Here is a 5,960-nt window from a genome sequence, read left to right as displayed (position 1 = left end):
GTTAGGGCAATTTAAGCATTTTCAGAGTTAACTTGAGGATCGTTTTGTGTGCAGACAAGGTCATTTAGAAGTTGTTGGGTTTTTTGTTTGTTTCTAAAATTAATATGATACATATTACAGTTATAAAGTTAAAACCTTAGATTTTTTAGACTTTAAATTCTGCTTATAACTTGCATTATTCTATTTACTCCCCTGGTAATATAACAGCGTTTATTGTTTTAATAATTTTCAACTGTACAATAATGTGACATTAGGCACAGCCACACTATTGTGGTGTATTGATGCCTTTTTTTTAAAAACCTGAGAAATCTCACAAAAATTCCAGCAAAGGAGACACGGACCGAAGGCTTCTGGGAGCCAGAGCAGCCCAGGCGCCCTGTGCCCACCTCCCAGGGCCCAATGAGCACCGGCCCCGGGAGCTGTGCGTTTCCGCCAGGGCTTGCCGGCCGCCGAGACTTCATCGCTTGCTACCGCGTCTCCAAACCCAGCTGCCTCTTCCTCCCTCTATTTTTTCAGAGCGCTGTTTCTGAAAAACCAGAGTTACATTTTCAAAAACCCTTCAGATGATCACGAGCCCAAGAAACTTGCACTCCTCTGAGGTTTAATTAGGAGAAGCTGTCTTTCTGGTGTTTCTGAGAGCCTCGCTCCAAATTTCTCCGTGGCAAGGGAGGGGCTGCGGTGGATAAGTGGGAGCGAGTGGAGCCCGTGAGGCCCCCCCCCCACCTCGACCCCCGTCTCCCCTGCAACAGGGAGAGCCGTGTGGCAGGTCACCGAGACCGCACGGCGGCTGTGCCTGTGTCGTTAGGACCCGGAGAACGGGGACGATCGGGACGCACGATAACACATTAGCGATAGATAATAGAGTCTAAATAAACATAATCAGCTTTCCTCTCCGTCTGCAGACCAAAGCTTATCTATAAATACCCTAATGACGCCCAGCCAGCCAATTACTCGGTTCTTGGAAGAGCCGCTTATTAATGGCGTTGCAGTGAGGGAAAAACATTAATTATTGGACACAGTGGGATCTTTTACGTTCTGTCTGGTCCGGACAGCACCAATTAATGCAACAATTATTACCAGCAACCGTGGCAGCATACAGAGTCCGCCACCCCGGGCTGGCTCGGTGGGGTGGGAAGAGCATGTGTTTTACGGAGCCTGCTTCTTCATCACTGCAGAAACTGCTGGAACAGAGCAGAGGGGGACCAGAGTGTGTCCGGTTTATGTTAAGCCTCACAGTGCTCCTGGGGTGCTCGGTGCGGGGAGGGGAAGGAGTCAGGCACTGGTCTGTTGCAATGAGTAGCTAAGTGAAGCCAGAGAGAAGAATGGGGAAGGCAGGACACCTTCAGAGCATGGAGCACTTGGCTTGGCCCCTGCCCGCTCCTTCAGCCCCTTCCCTGTCACTCATCACACTGCAGCCCCACTGGTTCTCTCTCAGCTTCTCCAGTTATGCTGTGCTCCCTCCTGCCCCAGGACATTTGCACAAGCTATGCCTCATGACTGATATACCTTTCTCTGTCCTTTGCAAGTGGCTCCTTTTTAAATGAAGCGTCAGGGTTCCCTTTGTAGCAAGATCCTTTTGGGGCCTGAACCCAAAATATACGTTTCCCTAAAATTAGTCACTGCTTGTTTCTGTTTTTGTTTTTGTTTTTTTCACAGCATCTATCACAAATTAGAATATATGTAACAGGTGTATCTTATTACTTCATATGTCTGCCTCCTCCATAAGAATACAAGTTCCCTGAGGGCAGGAACTTTGTCAGTTTTCTCCAGCTTCTATATGAGTGAGTGTCTTGCATTTAGCGGGTGCTCAGTAACTACTTGAAGAATGAATGAATAAACCCATGCATTGCACAGAAACAGATTGTGCTTAAGAGACTCTGTGCCAGGTGCTACAAAGACTAAATGAGCTATTCTCGCTCCGAAATCCCATAGAAAAAAACTGAAAGGGTTCTATTCATAGCAACGCCTCCTGCAAACTCCATGGCCACTGGACTTCTGCATTTGAGAAGTGATGAGCATGCCTGGCTGGCCTTTGACAGGCTGTCCCGTGAAATACTGGCTCTGTTGCTACTCACATCAGGCTGACCGTGAACCTGCTCTGCCCAAGGTGTACACCAGTTGCAGGAATGCTTTTATTTTCCTCTTCCCCTTGACACGGAGAGGATCTTCTGGGGGAAGCATTAATCACAGAGCACTTTGGAAAATTAGTTCCGTGAAGTCTGAGAGAACACCCCAGAGCCTTGGTCCGGGCTCTGAAAACTGGGCGTGTCCGTGTGGCCCTCCGGAGAAAGACCTGGCTATTTCCACTAGATGTTACCCTTCGCAGTGCTAACGCCGCTCATATGTGCTATTCACAGTCAGAGCCAAGTTCAAGGAGCTTATTCGACCTCACAGACCCTCAGCAATCCCCCAGCCACTGACCCGAGCTCAGCCTTGCACACCCTTGACTCAGATGATGTTCTCCTGAGGTTTCTCTAGCCGAAGGGGAACCGTGGAGGCTCCCGGGCAGTGATGGGAGCCCCCAGCGAGGACTGCTGTACAGATGTGGCCACGGCAAGCGCTGCCATCCAATTCTCCCACAGAACCGTCCCCAGAGAAATGCTTAAGGATGACGGGGACACTCGGGGCATCTGCCAGGACCGATTCGCTTTCATCTCCCCGAGGGTGGCAATGACCTCAGCTCACAATGATCTCACCCCCTCTGCACGCCTCTAACACATTTGGTGTCGACCCTGCATTCGGGCTCCAGTGCCGACTGCCCAGCTTCTGAGCTGTTTGGGGGCAGACGAGGGCAGGGTCTGCACCGTCCCCACACCCTGTTCAGGGCCTAGCGAGGTGCTGCCAGCTCGGCGGTGTTTGGTAGAAGTCTGTTTCTTTTTTTAAAAAAATGAATATATATTTTTATTAATTGCAGAGAGAGGAAGGGAGAGGGAGAGAGATAGAAACCTCAATGATGAGAATCATTGATTGGCTGCCTCCTCCACGCCCCACCCTGGGGATCGAGCCCACCACCTGGGCATATGCCCTGATCAGGAATCAAACCGTGATCTCCTGGTTCATAGGTCGCCACCCAGCCACTGAGCCACACCGGCTGGGCAGAAGTCTGTGTCAATGCCACGCTGTATTGACATCGTCCGTCTCTTCATCTGCACCCCAGACCAGCCTGCGCGTCCTGGAGAGCAGAACCGCAGACTGTTCATCCTTCCATCTCAGCGCCTGGCCCGGGGCCCAGGTTCCCAAATGACTTTCAAACGGCAGGCGGACCGGACCGTGGGCTCTCCGGTGGAGCTGCTGCAGGGGCGTCTCCACGGGGGCAGCTCCTGTGCAGAGCGACCCTCCCCACTCCCCTTGAGGGAGCACTGTGGGTCACCCTGAGCCTCTGGTGCCCACAGCGAATATAAGAATGAAGCATCCAAGGGAAGTGGCTCCAGCCAGGAGGCCGGGACCAGGGGTTGCATCCGGGTCCTGCCACCTGCTGGCAGGGGCATCGGACAGGTGACTGGGTCTTGGGCACCTTGGTTTCCTTTTGTGGAAGAGAGAAATGATGGTCGGATGTCACCTTGCTGGGTGGGTGTTCATGGGGCCGATGCCAGTGGAGCGGTTAGTGTGGTGTTTGGGACAAAATAAGCCGCCAGTGAGGGTCACCTGCTGTGATCCCTACTGCGCCGGAGGAAGAGGTGAGAACACGAAAGTGAGGTCTCCCAGGACGGACAGCTGGCAAATTTATACCGAGTGCCCACGGCGAGCTGAGCAGTGACCTGGGCCCTGAGGATGCAACGGTGGCCGTGATTGGTTCTGCCCCAAAGGGTCTGTTCCATAGAAACCAATGCTGTTTCCTGCTGCCTGGAGCCTCACTCATGCTGGAGACCCTGGCCCTGCTGGAGACCCTGGCCCGTGTCTGCAGGAGGACACCCGACATGGACGCCGAGTGTTGCAGGAAGGAAAGGAACGCAGGTGACCGTGGAGTGGGGCTTCCGAGGCCCCCCGAGTGGGTGTTTGGGGTCATTTCACACCCAGCTGCAGTGTGTTGGACGATCATGAACCATCTTTCAATCAGCCAGTGCCTGCAGCCACGTGGAAATGCCCATGTCAGAAGGATCCAGGTCCTAAGTCATGGCTGCCAGTCAGATGGTCTGCTGTTAGGACTTTAGACCCGGACTCGTATTTGCAACCACTGTTTGTTTTCTCAGTTGGGGCTTCTTGATGTGTCTGATATTTCTCAACTGATACAAAAAGGTCTCTGGTGACTCAGGAGGGTGGCTGTGAATTTTTCTGGGATCCCTTGACCCCCCCCCCCCCCCCAGGTGAATGTTGTATGTTCCACGTAGTCACTACCTTACGTCTGGCCACCCAAATACACTTTCTAAACGTGGAGAAAATCCATGTAGGCATCACATGTGATGTGGAAGCCAGCGGGCACAGAGGCATTTTATTTGCGTAGATTTGATGTTAGGGCAGCCGTGGGCAAACTACGGCCCGCGGGCCGGATCCGGCCCGTTTGAAATGAATAAAACTAAAAAAAAAAAGACCATACCCTTTTATGTAATGATGTTTACTTTGAATTTATATTAGTTCACACAAACACTTCATCCATGCTTTTGTTCCGGCCCTCCGGTCCAGTTTAAGAACCCATTGTGGCCCTCGAGTCAAAAAGTTTGCCCACCCCTGTGTTAGGGCCTCGGGCAGGTGCCACTTGGTTCCCATTGGTGCTAATCCATCGCCTCCTTCCATCCCTCCCCCTCTCTCACTTCCATGCCCCACCCCCTCAAACACCAGTGAGTCCTGGCTTCCTGGGAAGTTGAAGAATGGGATAGTCCTTTAAAAGCATCAACTTCTTTACCAAAGAGTGCAGTGTCTCTTCCAATCGTTGCCATTATTACTCAGGACAAATGACTGTCCTTTGACTGGAGAATATGGTTCATTTCTGAGACGACGGATTACGTTCCATATCGGTGCTCAGCCCTCACCGTGGGGCCGGCAAGGACAGGCCCTTGGTGGGAAGACAGATGGAAAGCCACGTTCTTGCGGTTTTCTGGGGGCAGACACAGGACGGTTAGGGGGTAACCCCCCTGCATAGCTGGCTTACTCTCTTGCCTGTTCTCCCATCGGATCACACTCCCATCATGCTACCTCATGGCATTTCTTGGCAGCTTCAGCGTCCTCCCTATGGGGGTACCTCTCCATGAATTTGTGTCATTGGGGTCCCTCACGTAATGTGTGTACCCTACATAATTGCTCCAGCCACGTACCATATTTAGTTGAAAACCAGGAACGTGAGAGTGGTCAAATGACATCAGATGCCTTGTATTAATTCCTGCCTATTTGCTTAGACGCCAGTTTCTAAACGTGTCCTAATCCTTGATGGGGAAAGGACATGCTGAGCGGGCAGCGACCACCAGGGTTTCTTAAGCAATAAATGAAATACTGAACGAAAAGGAATAAGATCTGTCCTAAATGACACCCACACAACCACAAGGCCAGGGTACTGCAGATGGGGTGTGCTGAGGGCCGACACACTTCCCTTTACTATGAAGGCGGGAAGGCCTCCTGGGTTCCAATGGCCTTGGGGCCGGGTGCAGGTGGGGCAGCCGGCAGGAGCTACCAGAGGCCCTGGTGGAGTGAGTGGCTAAGCAAACCAGCACTGAGGCAGGTTGCCGCGAGCCCTGTGATCTGGGGCAAGTGATCTAGTTTTGTGGGGGCCTCCATTTGCCTTGTATATAAAAAAAAGGAGCCAAAATGAGCCCCCATTGCATAGGTCAGTGCTGGGCTTAAGTGAGATAATTTATGCGATGCACTTAGCACAGTGCCCGGTGCATGGGGGCTCAGTGAGGTCGGGTAAATGCTTTTCCAACCATTAGAACCTGTTGAAGATGGCATGGGCTTCCTTGGGGATGGGTAGTGAGCCCCCTGCCACTGGAAGTATTTAAGAGGAGGCATCAGGCTTCTCAGAGTTTTTTTGT

The 5,960-nt window shown here is 52.0% G+C and overlaps 1 long non-coding RNA gene across 1 annotated transcript in view; it reads left to right on the top strand.

Annotated features, from left to right (window-relative positions):
- Positions 1-5,960, top strand: part of LOC102240064 — a 28,783-nt gene that overhangs the window by 17,864 nt on the left and 4,959 nt on the right. The gene's annotated exons all lie outside the window — the stretch shown is intronic.

The sequence above is a fragment of the Myotis brandtii genome, unplaced genomic scaffold (genome assembly GCF_000412655.1).
Source record: "Myotis brandtii unplaced genomic scaffold, ASM41265v1 scaffold604, whole genome shotgun sequence".
In the NCBI taxonomy this organism is placed as follows: domain Eukaryota; kingdom Metazoa; phylum Chordata; class Mammalia; order Chiroptera; family Vespertilionidae; genus Myotis; species Myotis brandtii.
The sequence above is the reverse complement of the archived record's forward strand: the minus strand, read 5'-3'. Positions and strand labels throughout refer to the sequence as shown.